Source organism: Pelodiscus sinensis, chromosome 4 (genome assembly GCF_049634645.1).
Source record: "Pelodiscus sinensis isolate JC-2024 chromosome 4, ASM4963464v1, whole genome shotgun sequence".
NCBI classification, from domain to species: Eukaryota; Metazoa; Chordata; order Testudines; family Trionychidae; genus Pelodiscus; species Pelodiscus sinensis.
In genome coordinates this window covers 98,383,158-98,398,465 of record NC_134714.1, presented here as the reverse complement: position 1 = coordinate 98,398,465, position 15,308 = coordinate 98,383,158, and the positions used below count along the sequence as shown (strand labels likewise).

Genomic DNA, 15,308 nt, shown 5'->3' with positions numbered 1-15,308 from the left:
GGCTAATCAGGAGCAGGGGAGACAGGGCTGCTGTAAATCAAGCAGGGCCAGCTGATCTCACTTGAGGCTGCCATAGAGCAGATTAAAAAGAAGCCTTCTCTGCAGGGAGGAGAGGAAGTTTGGACTGGACCCCACCTAACCAGAAAGGAAAGGGCAGTATTGCCAGAGACTGCAAGAGGGAGAGGAGAGTTCCAACAAGGGGTTTTGGGCTCCTTTTCCCCAGCAGCCTGAGAATCTAGCCCAGGTTGACCAAGGACACCTGTCCCAACACCCGTTGTAGCCTAGGACAAAAGCTCAAACCTTGGCAAGTGCAAGCAGGACCAGTGTTGCAGTACTGAGACTGCCAGCTAAAGGACTGAGCAAGGGTCTGGGACCCAGGAGAGGGATTACCCTGTCCCAGGACATACTCAACCATAATACAGATGAAGTTCAGGACAGAAGGATGATCATGTGACCTTTTTAACCAGAGTATGAACTTAACTGCAATTCAACATAGAACATCATAGAGTAGTAAGAGACCTTAGGAGATCATTGAGTCCAGTCCCACTAAATTACTTCAGCCAGGGCTTTGTCAAGACTTAAAAGCCTCCAGGGATGGACATTCCACCACCTCCCTAGGGAACTCATTCCAGTGCTTCACTGCCATCCTAAAAAATGTTTTTCCTAATATTCAACCTAAACCTCTCCCACTGCAAATTGAGACCATTGCTCCTTGTTCTGTCATCTTTCACCTCTAAACAGTTTATCTCCATAGTTTTTAGAACCCCCTTCAGGTAGTTGAAGGCTGCTTTCAACCCCACTTCTCCCTCCCCCCCTCTGCCTGCTGCCCCTCAATCTGCTCTCTGTAACCTAAATAAGCTCAAATCCCGCTGTCTCTCCTTGCAGGTCTTTCAGCCCCTTATTAATGTTTGTTCCCCTCTGCTGAACTCTCTCCAATGCATCCACAGCCTTTCTGTAACAGCGGCCCAGAACCGGACACAGCATTCCAGAAGTGGCCTTACCAATGCTGAACGAAGGGAAATAATTGCTTCTCTAGATCTGCTGGCAATGCTCCTACTAATGCACCCTAATATACCTTCTTGGCTACAAGGGCACACTGTTGACTCATATCCAGCTTTTCATCCACTATAATCCCCAGGTCCTTTTCTACAGATGTGCTGCTTAGCCAGTCGGTCCTTAGTTTGTAACAGTGCTTGAGATTCTTCTGTCCCAAGTGAAGGACTCTACATGTGTCCTTCTTGAATCTCATCATTTCTTTTGGCCCAATCCTCCAATTTGTCTAGGTCACTCTGGACCCGACCCTACCCCTACCCGTCAACGTATCTACCTCTCCCCTAGCTTAGTGTCCTCTGCTAATATGCTGAGGGTGCAATCGAGGGATGTAAAATGTTGATTAATTAGCTAATCAAACAGTCGATGTGATTTGCATCAACTATTAGATTAGTCGATAAGGGCGCCTCTGCCTTTGAAGTGTAACAGCAGCCAGTCAGGTTTTTTTAGTGAGCTTTTTATAGTCAATTTTTTTAGTGAGCTCCCTTTGTAACTCTTTTCAGTAGATTTGAACTAACTTGCGTAGTTTTGAATCTGCAAATTTGTTTCAGATAATTTATGAATGTTGATTAGGACTGGTCCTGGTACAGATCCTTGGGGGAAACTACTAATTACCTCTCTCCACAGAGAAATTTGATAATTTATTTCTAGCCTTCGTTTCCTATTTTAACCAACAACTGATCCATGAAAAGACTCTGCTCCTTCCCCATGACTCCTCACTTTACTTAAGAGGGTGCGTCTAGACTGGCAAGATTTTGCACAAAAGTGGCTGCTTTTGCGCAAAAACTTGCCGTCTACACTGGCCGCTTGAATTTGCACAGGAGCACTGACTTTGTAATGTACAAAATCAGTGCTTCTTGCGCAAATACTTTCACGCTCCCGCTCAGGGATAAGCCCTCTTGCGCAAGAATACTTGCTCAAGAGGGCCAGTGTAGACAAGCACCTTAATTTTTTGCGCAAGAAAGCCCAATGGCTAAAATGGCCATCGGAGCTTTCTTGCGCAAAAGTGCGTCTAAACTGGGCACGGATGCTTTTGCGCAAAAGCACTTTTTGCACAAAAGCATCCTTGCCAATCTAGACACTCTTTTGCGGAAATACTTTTAACGGAAAAACTTTTCCGTTAAAGGTATTTCCGCAAAATCATGCCAGTCTAGACGCAGCCAAGAGTGTTGGGCGAGGGACCCTGTCAAAGTCTTACTGAAAGTCCAAGTACATTATTTCCAATGGCTCACCCTTGTTCATGTTTACCAGATTTTAACTGCTAGGATTGCCTCTGGAGCAGGCCTGGGCAAAGTATGGCCCACAGGCCAGATCTGGCCCGCCAACCCCCAGGCCGGTTCCCCTACTTGCCCCCCAGGCTGTGCGGAAATGTGGCGGCAGGGCTCTGTTTCTGTTTTAAAACTGGAGGGGAGGGGGGAAGTTTTAGGAGTTGCCCCACGTCCAGCATGTTCCCATTGGCCAGTTTCTGGCTGAAACCAGCCAATGGGAGCTGTTTGTTGGAGTAATAGGCAGCCAAGAAGAACCACCCCCCCTTCTTCTGCTCAGTTATTCATGAAGCTCATGGCCAGGCAAGCAGGCTGGCTGGCTTGGAAACATTTTAAGCTTGGCAGGCAGGCAAGTTTGGCAGCTGGCAAGTAAATCTCTTGGACACGGCCTGCTTCTGGCACCTCAGCCCTTTTCTGTCCCAGCTCTGTGCTCTCCCCCCTCCCCACTCAAAATACCCAAACCATCTGTCCCCCTCTTACACCTATACTCCCTCCCAGATCTGGCACCCCAATCTCCTGCCCCAGATCACAGTCCCTTCCCATCCTAGGTCACATCCCAAACCCCTGCACTCCAGTCCGCTGCCCTAGGTCACAACCACCTGCTTCACCCAAATTCCTTCCCAGACTCCAGGCTCCCTTCTGCACCCAACCTCCATCCCAGACCCCACTGTCAGCCGACGGTCAGGGCAGTGTGTGTGTGTATGTTTCCGAGAAAAGGTTTAACGTCCGTGTCTTTACTGCTAGGACCGGGGTCCCATCGCAGAGGGTGGCCAGCAGGCCAACAGACGCCCCGAGTTTATAGGAAGAGCTTATTACGCTTCAGATTTTAGCTGCTAGAATTTCATAATTCCTTCGCAGCGGGCAGCCTCGGGGAGACTGAGAAGCGCCCCAACTGAATTTTGCCACCTGGGTGTGACACAAATCCAAACGCCCAAGCTCTCCCTATATCTGTCCCTTTATGACCGGCTGAAGTTCTTTTAAATTGTGCTTGGTTCTGTTACAGCAACTGAAGGAGTCAGGTTAAAGCTTAAACAGTTACAGGTTTATTTGAGGAAGCTTATAAATCATATGGTTGCAATGGCTATTGTTCTATTTCTTAACTATTAGCAAAATATAGATCTTAAAAATGGTTACAAAGAAGATATCAGGGCAGTGTGTGTGTGTATGTTTCCGAGAAAAGGTTTAACGTCCGTGCCTTTACTGCTAGGACCGGGGTCCCATCGCAGAGGGTGGCCAGCAGGCCAACAGACGCCCCGTTATATAGGAAGAGCTTATTACATCTTAGATTTCAGCTGCTAGAATTTCATAATTCCTTCGCAGCGGGCAGCCTTGAGGAAAGACTGAAAGATGCCCCAGTGGGTCCTGTCACCTGGGAGTGACACAGATCCAAACGCCCAAGCTCTTCCTATAACTGTCCCTTTAGACCGGCTGAAGTTCTTTTAAATTGTGCTTGGTTCTGTTACAGCAACTGAAGGAGTCAGGTTAAAGCTTAAACAGTTACAGGTTTATTTGAGGAAGCTTATAAATCATATGGTTGCAATGGCTATTGTTCTATTTCTTAACTATTAGCAAAATATAGATCTTAAAAATGGTTACAAAGAAGATAAAGATAGAAAAATAGAAATAATGGTACCAAGTAACAGCTTACTCTTTCTATGTGTACACTTAAGACAGAGGACCACATCCAGGTACCATTTTTACCCCCTTCTGTGCCTCTCGACTCCAGCATGTCAGGCCAGGGCCGGTCCCTCAATTCCTAGGAAAGACGAAAATACGAGGTGGGCGTCCCCATAGAACCTCGGGAGGTCAAACACCTAACCCGACCAGCAGGTAGAGGGTAGAATGACACTCAAAGTGAGTGTGTGCTGGGCCCATCTTTTATAATCATGAGGTCACGTATTTCTCTTTCTTATCTGTAATGCCAATTGATGCTGGTCTGTCTGCTGTGAGACCAGTTCTTACAAGGGAGTTGTGAACTTAATTTACACTTGTAAGAGAGATTTGAGGTGATTAAATTTTGAAGTACAGGACATTGTTTTCTCAGTGGGAAATTCCTCTTCCTGGGACTGTGTGTGTTCGAATCAACATAGGTGCCAGCCGCAGCCTCGAGGCCAGCTTATTGACTTAGCTGCTCTCTATCCACATATCTGTGTTTCAGCTTCTCAGGATCAGATGAGCCAGCATAGACTATGCTGATATTATTGCTCCTTCTCTGCCCTGTGCTTCAGAGAGGCAAATAAGATGGATGATATGGAGGCAGGCTGTCTGGCCACACCCACATCTCCTCCATTAAGAGCACGGAAAAGTGTGGTCCTTGACCACTGTCAAATCTCGGTATGGCCCCTGTAAAAATTATTCCCCACCCCTGCTCTGGAGTATTTTAAAAATAGACATTATTACATACCGCCATTGGCAGTTCTGAAATTTCATATCTGAGTTCCTTCAGAAAACTTAGGTGAACAGCATCTGGTCCTGGTGACTTATTACTGTCTGACTTATCAGTGTGCCAAACCTAATCTATTGACCCCTCAATCTGGGACAATTACTCAGATTTGTCACCTGAGAAGAATGATTTGGGTGTAAGGAATCCCAACACTCTCTCATCCTCAGCAGCAACAACCAACGCAAATAATTCATTTAGGCTCAGTGATACTTGGTCAATCATTTTGCTATGACAATTCTATATCTGCTATATATTTTAGAGAGTTATCTATTTGATTAAGAACTGCTCCTAAAAGGTAAGAGGTAGGACCACCAAATTAGGTATGCAGCTTCCTCTGATCATAACTGTAAAGCAACGTAAAGGATTGAAAACAGGATATGCCTGGCATGGGATTGCTTCTCATTAAACCAAACAGAAACAAAACAGAATCACCATAGCAAGTACAGTTCTTAATTGACATAACTGAGCGAATGTTGAAAGACTTAACCAAGATCAACCAGAAAAATAGGATGAAACTGAAATAGGATTGCCTTTCAATAAACAGGTGGGGTAGAGCTCTGTTTTGGAACAGGTAAATCCGTGCTTAAAGTTTGAAAACTAGAAGAAAATATTATTGGAAACCACATTGACTATAGCCCCTTTTTGTTAATACATAGCAAGGTGTAAAAGTTTATTGGAATGAAGACAAATACACCTGATGGAATTCCCATTTTAAAAACATGCTAAAAAACAAAGTTGAAAAATGTTAATTCTTTTAAGAAATCCAAAATAAAAATTAAATTAATTGTATTTTTCAAAAATACAATCATTTAAATAAAGCATGCATATTTTCCTTTTATTTAAAAAAACTTAATTGAGTTAAGGACTCTATCAATGCCGGGTAAATCTCAGTGTGTGTGTGTGTGTGCATACGTACGTGTGCGCACACGCACACAATCACACTACATACAGACACTAGCAGACTTACCCGGCATTGCCCAGATCCTTCAGGTGTAGGGGGGTGCAACACAAGTTTGTTCTCTCCCTCCTCAGGCTCACTTGCCAGGGATCTGTTGTTTCCCCCGCCATGTCCCCCCAGCTCATCAGGGACCTGTTGTCTCACCCTCTTGGACCTGTCAAGCCTGCCAGGGGCCTATTTGCTTCCCCTGTGAGCCTCCCTCCTTCCCCCACAACTGCCAGGGGCCTATTCTCTCACTACCCACACGCCCTCAGCAGCCTATTCCCCCCCCCCCCCCCCACAGATTATCAGTGGTCTTTTCTCTCTTCTCCCTGGTGCTGCCGTCAAGAGCTAGGGGGAAGACAGGTTTTAGGGCAGGGGACCAATTACTGGCATGCAGGTAGACAAGATGGCAGAGCCCCAGCCCTGATGACCACTCCCTTGGTGGTACAGCCACCCCCAGTGGGTACTCTCTTACCCTCTGGATTCCCCAGCTACCAAGGGCCTGTTCTCTTCCCACTTTGGTCCCACCAGCTCTCCCCTGCGGGATCACTGTCCCCAGCTAACACTCTCATACTGTGTCCCTCCGAACAGCAGTGCCTCCCTTTTCATGTTATGGAAAACTATCCTCTTCCTAGGGCTTCCGGTTGTCCTGGCAAAATCAAATCCTGACCTTGCTTTAAGTTAGGATAAGAGGAAGCTGCATATCAAATGGTGGCCCCAGCTCTTACTGTTTATGAAGAAAAACTTAAAAACAACAAATAGTCTAGCAGCACTTTAAAGACTAACAAAACATGTAGATGGTATCATGAGTTTTAGTGAGTACAATCCACTTCTTCAGATAACCGGAGTGTTGGAAATCCAGATCCAAGAATAAATAAGTGAAGAACGAGGAGAGGGGAAAAAATGGAGGGGAGGAAGAAAAAAAGACAGCAGATAAGCTTCAGAGAGATAGTGGAGTGAGTCTGTAACAGGAAAAGCTTAAACAACAATTGGTCTAGTAGCTTCTCAAAGACTAAACAGTTAAAAGAGGCTGATAAGAACTACAACCTATCCTGGAAATTGACTCCTCATTCTGAGGCACTGGGGGAAAGGCCAATTCTCACTTACAGACAACCCCCCTAATCTGAAACAAATTCTTTCCCGGAACCACACAGCACAACTATATCATAAGCATCCAGGAACCCACCCCTTTAATCAGCCCCGGTGCCAACTCTGCCCACACATCTATACAAGCGTTTTCATCACTGGACCCAACCACATCAGCCACCAAATCAGAGGCTCATTTAACTGCACATCCACTAATGTGATCTGTGCCATGAAATGCCAGCAATGCCCATCTGCAATGTATATCAGCCAAACTGGACATTCTCTACAGGAAAGAATTAATGGACACAAATCAGATATCCGTAAAAGGCAGCACACAAAACGTGTTGGAGAACATTTTAATCTGCCTGGACACTCATTAATGGATCTCCAAGTCGCTGTTTTGTTTCAGACCAATTCCACAAGCCAAATACACAGAGAAGGTTTGGAGCTTAACTTCATTCACAAGTTTAATTCTTATACTAATGGTTTGAATCGTGATATCAGATGACTCACACTTTATCAACCAAACAATAAAAGTGCTAATGGTTCTTGATGTCTGTGTAGAATCTGGTGTTGGTAATCTTCCTTTCCAAGTGCTAACTAATGGATTTTTTTTGATAATGCATTGGAGGGGTTTAAATTGGGATTGGTCCTGCGGTGGGCAGGGGGTTGGACTTGATGACATCCTGAGGTCTCTTCCAGTTCTATGATTCTAAGTTATGGACTGTAGGTGATGACAAGTAGAATTCTGTTTTCTCTTTTGAGCCTGTCTTGAAGTAGTTCATGTCTGGGTACTTTTTTGGCTCTGTCAATCTGTTTCTTCACTTATCCAGGTAGGTATTTCAATTTTAAGAATGCTCTCTATAGATCCTATAGGTTTTTGTCTCTGTCTGTGGAATTGGAGCAAATCTGGTTTTATCTTAGGGCTTGGCTGTATACGATAGATTGAGAAATGTATCTGGGATGGAAGGAGGCATGAAGATAAGTGTAGCAGTCGGTAGGTTTCCAGTATAGGGTGATGGAAGAGTTCTTGAACAAACACATTTGCAGACCAACACAGAAACAGATGCACTCTAAATCATCTGTGTAGGTACTATCCGATAAGCAAAAGCTTATTGGATAGTCTACTAGTACCTCAACTAGTCACATCCCCCCCTTGCTGCCTCTATCAGCTTAAAAGCCAAGGGAGTAATGGGGACCAGGTGTGAGCCGGGAATAAGCTGATTGCCGGCTTGTGCCCAGTGCCAGACGCTGTGTATCTGCTTTTTAAGCCTACCAGCTCTTAATATATTTAAAAATCAGAAGCACAGTGGAGGACCTGTTATGAGCCAGCACAGCTGATTCCTGGCTCACACTGGGTCCCCCTCGCTGCACACCAGCTGTTTAAAGGTATTAAGAGCCTGCTGGCTCTTAATACAGTTGAAAGGCTAAAGCTCAGTGGGAGGGACCCATCCTTGCTCCTCCCCCCTGCAAGACTGAAGGGCTAGTGCCAGCTTCCTGTGAGGGGAGATGGAAGGAAAGCCCCAAGCCTCCCCACCAGATCCACCCTTCCCCCTCCCACAGCTGGGGGAACAGCAGTGCACAGGTGCACTTCCTGGAAGTTTTCCCCACTGCTCCCATAGGATGCCTGGGAGCAGTGTGAAAACAAATACCTCCCCGCCCCAGCCCTTCATGCCCAGCCCTTGCACCCCCAGCCACCTCACACACCACCTCCCCCACCCAGCCCCCACACTCCATCCTGCTCCTGTACGCTCCCCTGCTCCTGACCTCTTCCCCTCTGGCCAGACACCGTTCCCCCGAGACTGCTCCTGCACCCTCCCTCCTGGACAGACTGCACCCCACCTCCCATCCATACCTTGCACTCTCACCCCCTCCTACACAGATCCTGGACCCCCAACCCTGCTATCTCACTTGCTCTCAGAGATGGGAGCGAGGGGGTACGTGGGAAAGGGGAGGGAGAGGCTGTGTGGCTCCTTCCTCCTCAGCTCCCGAAGCACAGGAAAGGTAGGCGCTGAGGGCAGAGTGGGGAGGGGCCATGCTGCATACCCTTCTCAACTCTGCCTACATCATTCTGTCATCTGGCAGGAAAATTATTTCTTTCTTTATTTATATGAAAGTTGGCTTTTTTTATACTAAATATACTTTGTATTTTAAAAAGCAACACCACCACATTAAAAGCTAAAAGGAAACAAACAATCTTCCTTTTATTTTATGTTTCTTATGTCTGAAATCTTTCACCTGAATCTTTGAAAAGTGCATGCTAACCAAAGGCCAAGGTATTCCTACAGCTATTAAGTAGTTTAATACTTGAATGCAAGTGCTGGCGTGTCTGGTTAAGATAAAACACCCACAAATAGAGTTCTTAATAGCAAAGACAACTGCAGTGCCATTTTCATGAAATTAGTACAAATACATTTTGAACTATATATTTGAAAATGATTTATAGCTATAAGACTAATTTTAAACTTTTATATTAGGAGTCTCAATTGTGTCCTTATTGTCTTCTTTATTGTGTATAAAGACAGTCTGGATGGGGTTTTTTGAGGGAGATTTTTTTAAACACAGTCAAAATTCAATGAAGCTAGTTAAAATTTTCCAAATTTTCAATTAAAAAATGGACACATTTTCTACAATGCTGGTAGTTATATTTTTTCAGTTATTTCTAAAATTTAGGACTATCTGCCCTGGAAACAACTGGAAAAGTGATGGGATTATAACATTAGGGAAATACTGCAAATGACAATTTATTAATTGAAAGAGAAGTCATTTTTATTCAGGATTAAAATTCTGGGTTCATTCAATCCTATTTAACACCCAGACCCCTTCAGTTTAGGGCTGAGTAAACTTCCAAAGCTATAAATTGCCAAAGTGTACAAACAAGAACAGGCAAAAGACTTCACTTTCCTAATATTTTCATGCTAAAAATAAACGTACTTTCATCTGGCTGGGATGTTGGGAAGGAGGTGATTGTCAGGCTCTTTCTATACATTACTAGCATTACCCATCCGGTTGTGGGGGCAGACGTACACTCAGGTTGGCCTGGTGTAGAGGGCAAAAGCAGACCTGTCCATCATCATGCTGCTGCTGCCATGGCTTTGTCCCTGCTGCTCCGCCCCCACCTCGTACTGTCTGCACACACTGTGCACTCACGCCCGCCAGAGAGTGCTGTGGGGCAGATGGAGTCTGTCATCCTGCCCACACTTTCCGGCTGGACTTCCTGAACTCCTGGCAAGGTGCAGCCTGCATTCCACACTCAGTCCATGGGCCGCTTATTTGTTTGGAGCAGCATCTGGGTGCCACATGGGAGTGACTGTTACAATAAATAAAGCCTGTTACAGACACTGGAGCTGGAGTTCAGGGGTACCTGTCACTTGTGGCCTGGCCAGGGGACTGGTCCAACATGAGCCACCATTGTCCCCAGCTGCAGGGGAAGGGGTGGCTGGGTGTCTGGGAGCTGCCCTACATTGGAGGGGGAGGGGCTTGAGGCTTGTCCTGCTGGGGGGTCGGGGGAAGGAGAGGAGGAGGTTGCTGGAAGCCTGGGAGCTGCCCTGGCTGGGGAGGGTGGGAAGTTGCGGGGGGGGGGGGGAGGGGAGTGAAGCTGTCCTGGACGGGGGGGCAAGGGCTTGGAGCCAGGCACTGTCCCACAAGCAAGGGTCTGAAAGCAGGGAGTGCCATGACTCCACTCCACCAACCCTCCCCTGCACGGGACTAGGAGCCCCTGTGTGCCGGCACTGCCCCACGGGCCTTGCCCCCGGCTCCAGCTACCCCCAGCTGCAGCCCTGCTCCCTGCGGGGTGGGCCCGGGGCTGCTCTGCACATGCCGGAGTGGCTCCCCCCGCACGTGCAGCCCCCCCCCGCCCGGGCCAGCTGCTGCTCCACTGGCTGCAGCCAGAGCAAGCGGCTCCACAGCTCCAGGGCCAACTGCTTACCTCTGCCAGCTCCAGCCCTGGGGAAGCTGGTAACCCACCTCCCTACACTCAACTGGTGCCAGCTCTAGCTGACAACTTATCCATTAGGCCACTGGAGGACCCACCTGAGACCCAGACTTCAAGCCTTCCAGTGTATTCTCAAATGCTCTCTGTGATGGAGACACCTCCTTGTATAATATTACAGATATCGATGAACAAACAAGGGCACCAAGCTAATTTCCTTTTATTTTAAAGTTCACCGTTGTTAACACTATAGCTTAACCATTTTTTTTATCTCCCTCTTCCACGCCATCACCAACCACTGCAAGGAGAGAACTTCCAGTCTCTTTCCCTTCCCTGCCTTGAAAGAACAGAAAGCATCAAACTAACTTCCTTTCACCTTCCCCATTTTCCTAGATGGCTACTGAGGACAAGATCCGAATAGCTTCACAGCTACCAAAAAGCCATTCTGAATGTTAGGTGTTAAAATGACCAATCATCTGCTGCCATCTGGAACCTCTAGAGCCCCATGGACCATTGCTGTGAGGGGAAAAGGACTGCTCTCTTCCTTCTTCCAGTACTGTAGCACAGCGAAACAAGACTATCCAGTTTCGTTGCCACTGTTCAAAACACCATTGGGTAGCTGTGAAATTGATGAGATCCTGTTTACTGCTAATTAGTTTGAAAGTTGCATATTCAACTCAAAGGAAAAAAAATTCAAGTCCTAGTTTTGCATCTGATCCATACTGTGGCATCAATTCTCAAAGGAGAAAAATGGCACAATACATCAGACATCACTTCCTGCAGCACCTATATTTTTGGGGGAGATTTTCTTATGAAATTGGAGACCAGAGCTCGATATGTTGGCTGAGGTCTCACAGCTAGCCATGCCTGGGATCTGTTTGGGATAGGATTGGAGGTTTAATAGTTTAAAGTTTTTCCTCATGTTGTCATCAGACCATTCATTCATGCAAGTTGAAGTTGTGGCACATCTCTCCTGTTAAAGGAGGGTCCTGTTTTAGTCATGTGACGAGGCCCTCTAAAATTGATGGTGCCACAGAGCATTTCTAGAGAAGTTTGAGAGAACACTGTCCATGTGACAGAACATTCACTTATTTCTGGTGGGAATTTATAATGATTTCTTATCCTCCTATCTACAGATAAGCACCTGCCACCCAAAGTTTGTTCACCCCAATTTACGAAAGAACTATGCAAACTGACCCAGGAAGAAAAAAAGCTCAAGCACCAGCAGAAGCTACAATTTGAATCTGACTAACCAACTAAACAATTAATAATAATCAAGAATACTAGCACTTGATTCCGCACTATTTGTTCTGTTAATAATATGCAAAAAAACAAATCAGCTGCTTGTACCCAATATCAGTGAACACCAGAGGAAGATGGTTAACAAGTGCATAGTTTACCACGTTATGTAACTGTAAGAAGAGCCCTGTGCGGATACAGAATTTGTATCTGCATCCACAAAAGTGAGTTGCAGATATTCACACAGACCTCTGCAGAAGCAGGTACCCGCAGATATCTGCAGATTTGCAAGTCTCAGACTGTAAGCTTGTGGCAGGGACTATTTCTATTTATATGTTTGTGTAGCACCTAACACAGCAGGGTCTGAATCCTGATATTAATGTGCTACGATTAAATAAAAAACACCTTAACATCTTGTTTGCTTTTTAAAATATTTTGAGAATCCAGTTATGAGATGGGCTTTGAGTGACATTACTTTAATTCATGCATAGGAACTTTATCCTCTACCCTAAGCCACCCACCCTCTGCTTCACCTTACCTGAAAACCCTCACTTCAGCCTTTGTTTAAAAAAATACAATAATTTAAATAAAGCCTGTACATTTTTCATTTATTTAAAACAAAACAAAAAAAACCAACAACAACTTCAATTAAAGAGCTGAGCAACACCGGGCACATATGCTAGTTCACAATATGCTGTAGTTTCTATCTCGTGTGGTGGCACTTTTCTTATAACTTCCACAAAGAGTTTGAAGACACTGGCACCATGGCAGCTTCAGAATCACATATGCCTCCTCCAAACACATGCTCATATAAACATCATCAATTTAGATTAAAATAATACAATCCCAACAATTTAAGCGATTTCATTTTCAAATTTCATGTTTTAGGGCTCTCTCAGTTCCCTTGATGAGTGGCCTGCTGCCCTTCCTAAAATTTTTGGGAAAGCCACTGATAAATCCTTTTTGTATGGTTTTGACCACATAACCAATTCCCACTTTTTGTGTATAGTTTTGATTTTTCTGATGTGCTTTCCTCATGAGGTATCAACTGGTTTATTTTATTACCATGTCATTTTATTATTTTCTGCCCTTTCTCCATCAATTTTTCTTCCCTGCCTCCTGCAAGGATAACTACTATGAATTATTGCCATTAATAAAGTAACAAAACTCAACCCTCTTGCAGAACTTTTCACTTGTATATCTTCGAGTGCTATACAAGATGGTGGGGGGGGGGGGGGAGGGAAGGTGGGAGACCAGTTTCCCTTAGCCTTATTAATAATATGTACTAATATGGTCATTGTTAAACACATACTTTGCAATATTTCATATTGGGCTCTATTAATTGAGGCCTATTCTACTATGGCTGGCATACATGTTTGCATATATTTCATTAATATAATTTTATAGTAAAATGTATTTAAAATTATATCATAAAAGCATACCATTAGCTCATGAAGTGGATTAGTCCCATTAGAATTTTATTAAAAATAAAGTAAGTTTCAGCAATTGAGATTGTACCATTGACCTAAGCTGACACTTGGTTTGCCAGAACCCCAGACCAATTTGCTTGTGTGGCTTAAATTATTGGGTTTGTATTATTTTAATCTAAACTGATATGCTTTATAAGCATGTGTTTGGAGAAGGCGAATGTGATTGTGAAGCTGCCATGGTGCCAGTGTCTTCAAACTCTGTCCCTGTGGACACTCCACTCTAGGGGTTGGTATGTCCTTGTGCCAGCGATCAGAGGTTTGCCTCACCACACATGCATGAGTCACGTTATACCATTGTGTCCATTGACCGTCTGTGCGGCCTAGCACCCTCTGTTCCTTCTCTACCATGGAATCGCATATAAAAGGAATTCAAAGTAGAGGGGAGGAGGGTGGGTTGTGGAGCAGCCACAGGGACACACATGTTAAAAAAGTATCATTGCAACACAAGGTGAGTAACTTCTCCTTCAAGTGGTGTCCCCCTCTAGGGGACTATAAAGCAGTGTCCGCTTCAGGCAGTGGTGGGTTTTGGAGTCGAGTCTATGAAGTGGGAAGAGCAACAAGTCCCACAGTTGTAGCAGAGATAGGACCATGCTTCAAGGCATAGTGCTGGGTGAAAGTGTGCTCAGAGGACAAAGGTGCCATCCTGCAAATGTCTATGAGAGGCACGTTGAGAGAGGCAGTTGAAGCTACCACTGCCCAAGTGGAGTATGCTATGTACCCTTGTAGGGGCCATTTGATATGCAGCATATAACACACCTGGATGCATGATGATATCCATTTGGAAATATGCTATGAGGAAATAGCTGAGTCCTGAGATCGGTCGGCTAGAGAGACAGTCTCATAGAATTGGATTAGTTCTGCCCAGGTAAAAGGCGATCGCACATCTTACATCCTCCATGTGAAGCAAGGGTTCCCTAGCATTGTTATGCTGTTTGGGGGAAAATGTTGGAAGGTGTATGGGCTCATTAATGTGAAAACTAGAGATGGCTTTAGGTAGCAACGTGGGGTGTAATTTAATGTAATTTTAATTACACAATGTAATTTTTTCTTTGGACAAGAGAGTATAACGAAGATTGGTCGTCAGAGCTGAAATATCTTCAACACGTCTAGCAGATGTGATGGCTACCAAAAATGTGACCTTCAACAACATATGGAAAAGGGAGCAGGTGGCTAAGGGCTCAAATGAAGATCTCTTGAGAATAGATTCCATAGTGGCATGGGTTTTCAGATATAAGGGTATAAGTCAGAGGTGGGCAATAATTTTGGATGAGTGACCATACCAAGATTTTAAGTGGTCAAGGGCAACACGTTTCTATGGAGGGGCTGTGAGCAGGGTTCCCTCTAAGCTGCATGCTTGCGCAGGCACACAAAAATATTTTCCACCCTGCCCATCTTCTATGCAGAGCTGCGCAGCCGTGTGGCAAGTGGTTGCTCCGCCAGCTGGGTCCGGAGGAACCACAAGCTGCGTGGTGGGCAGCTGCTCCGGCAGCTGGAGCCGGAGCCACTGCAAGGGAGCCCTGGGCTGGAGAGAGGTGGGGCAGGTACTGGGGCTGGTACAGGTGGTACCAAGGACAACGGGGGTCCGGCACAGAAGCCAGCTGCGTTGGGGCAAAGGCACCGGCCATCTGTGGTGGTGGTAGGTACGAGGCACAGGTAAATTCGGGGGGAGGGGAGCAAGGTGTGGTGTTGGATACAGGTCTCTGAGTGAATGGGGGGAGGGGCAGGCGAGATGTGGGGCTGGGCACAGGTCTCTGGGCAATGGTGCTTGGACTATGGGCCCTAGGTCCAGGTACTGGCTGTTTGTATTTGGGGAGCAGATAGTATGGCCCTGACATATGTACTAGTGGCATATTGGGGGGGGGGG

The 15,308-nt window shown here is 45.7% G+C and overlaps 1 protein-coding gene across 4 annotated transcripts in view; it reads right to left on the bottom strand.

The window, feature by feature from the left end:
* The window catches only part of QSER1 (glutamine and serine rich 1), a 107,960-nt gene that overhangs the window by 75,201 nt on the left and 17,451 nt on the right, over window positions 1-15,308 (bottom strand). Inside the window, exon 2 of one of the 4 annotated variants that reach the window (XM_075927809.1) lies at window positions 3,964-4,071. The exons of 2 other annotated variants lie outside the window; for them this stretch is intronic. The gene's annotated coding sequence lies outside the window, so the exon portion shown is untranslated. Of the gene's footprint in view, window positions 1-3,963; window positions 5,469-15,308 lie in introns of those variants that run through there. One more of the 4 variants, XM_075927808.1, reaches the window with a different exon arrangement.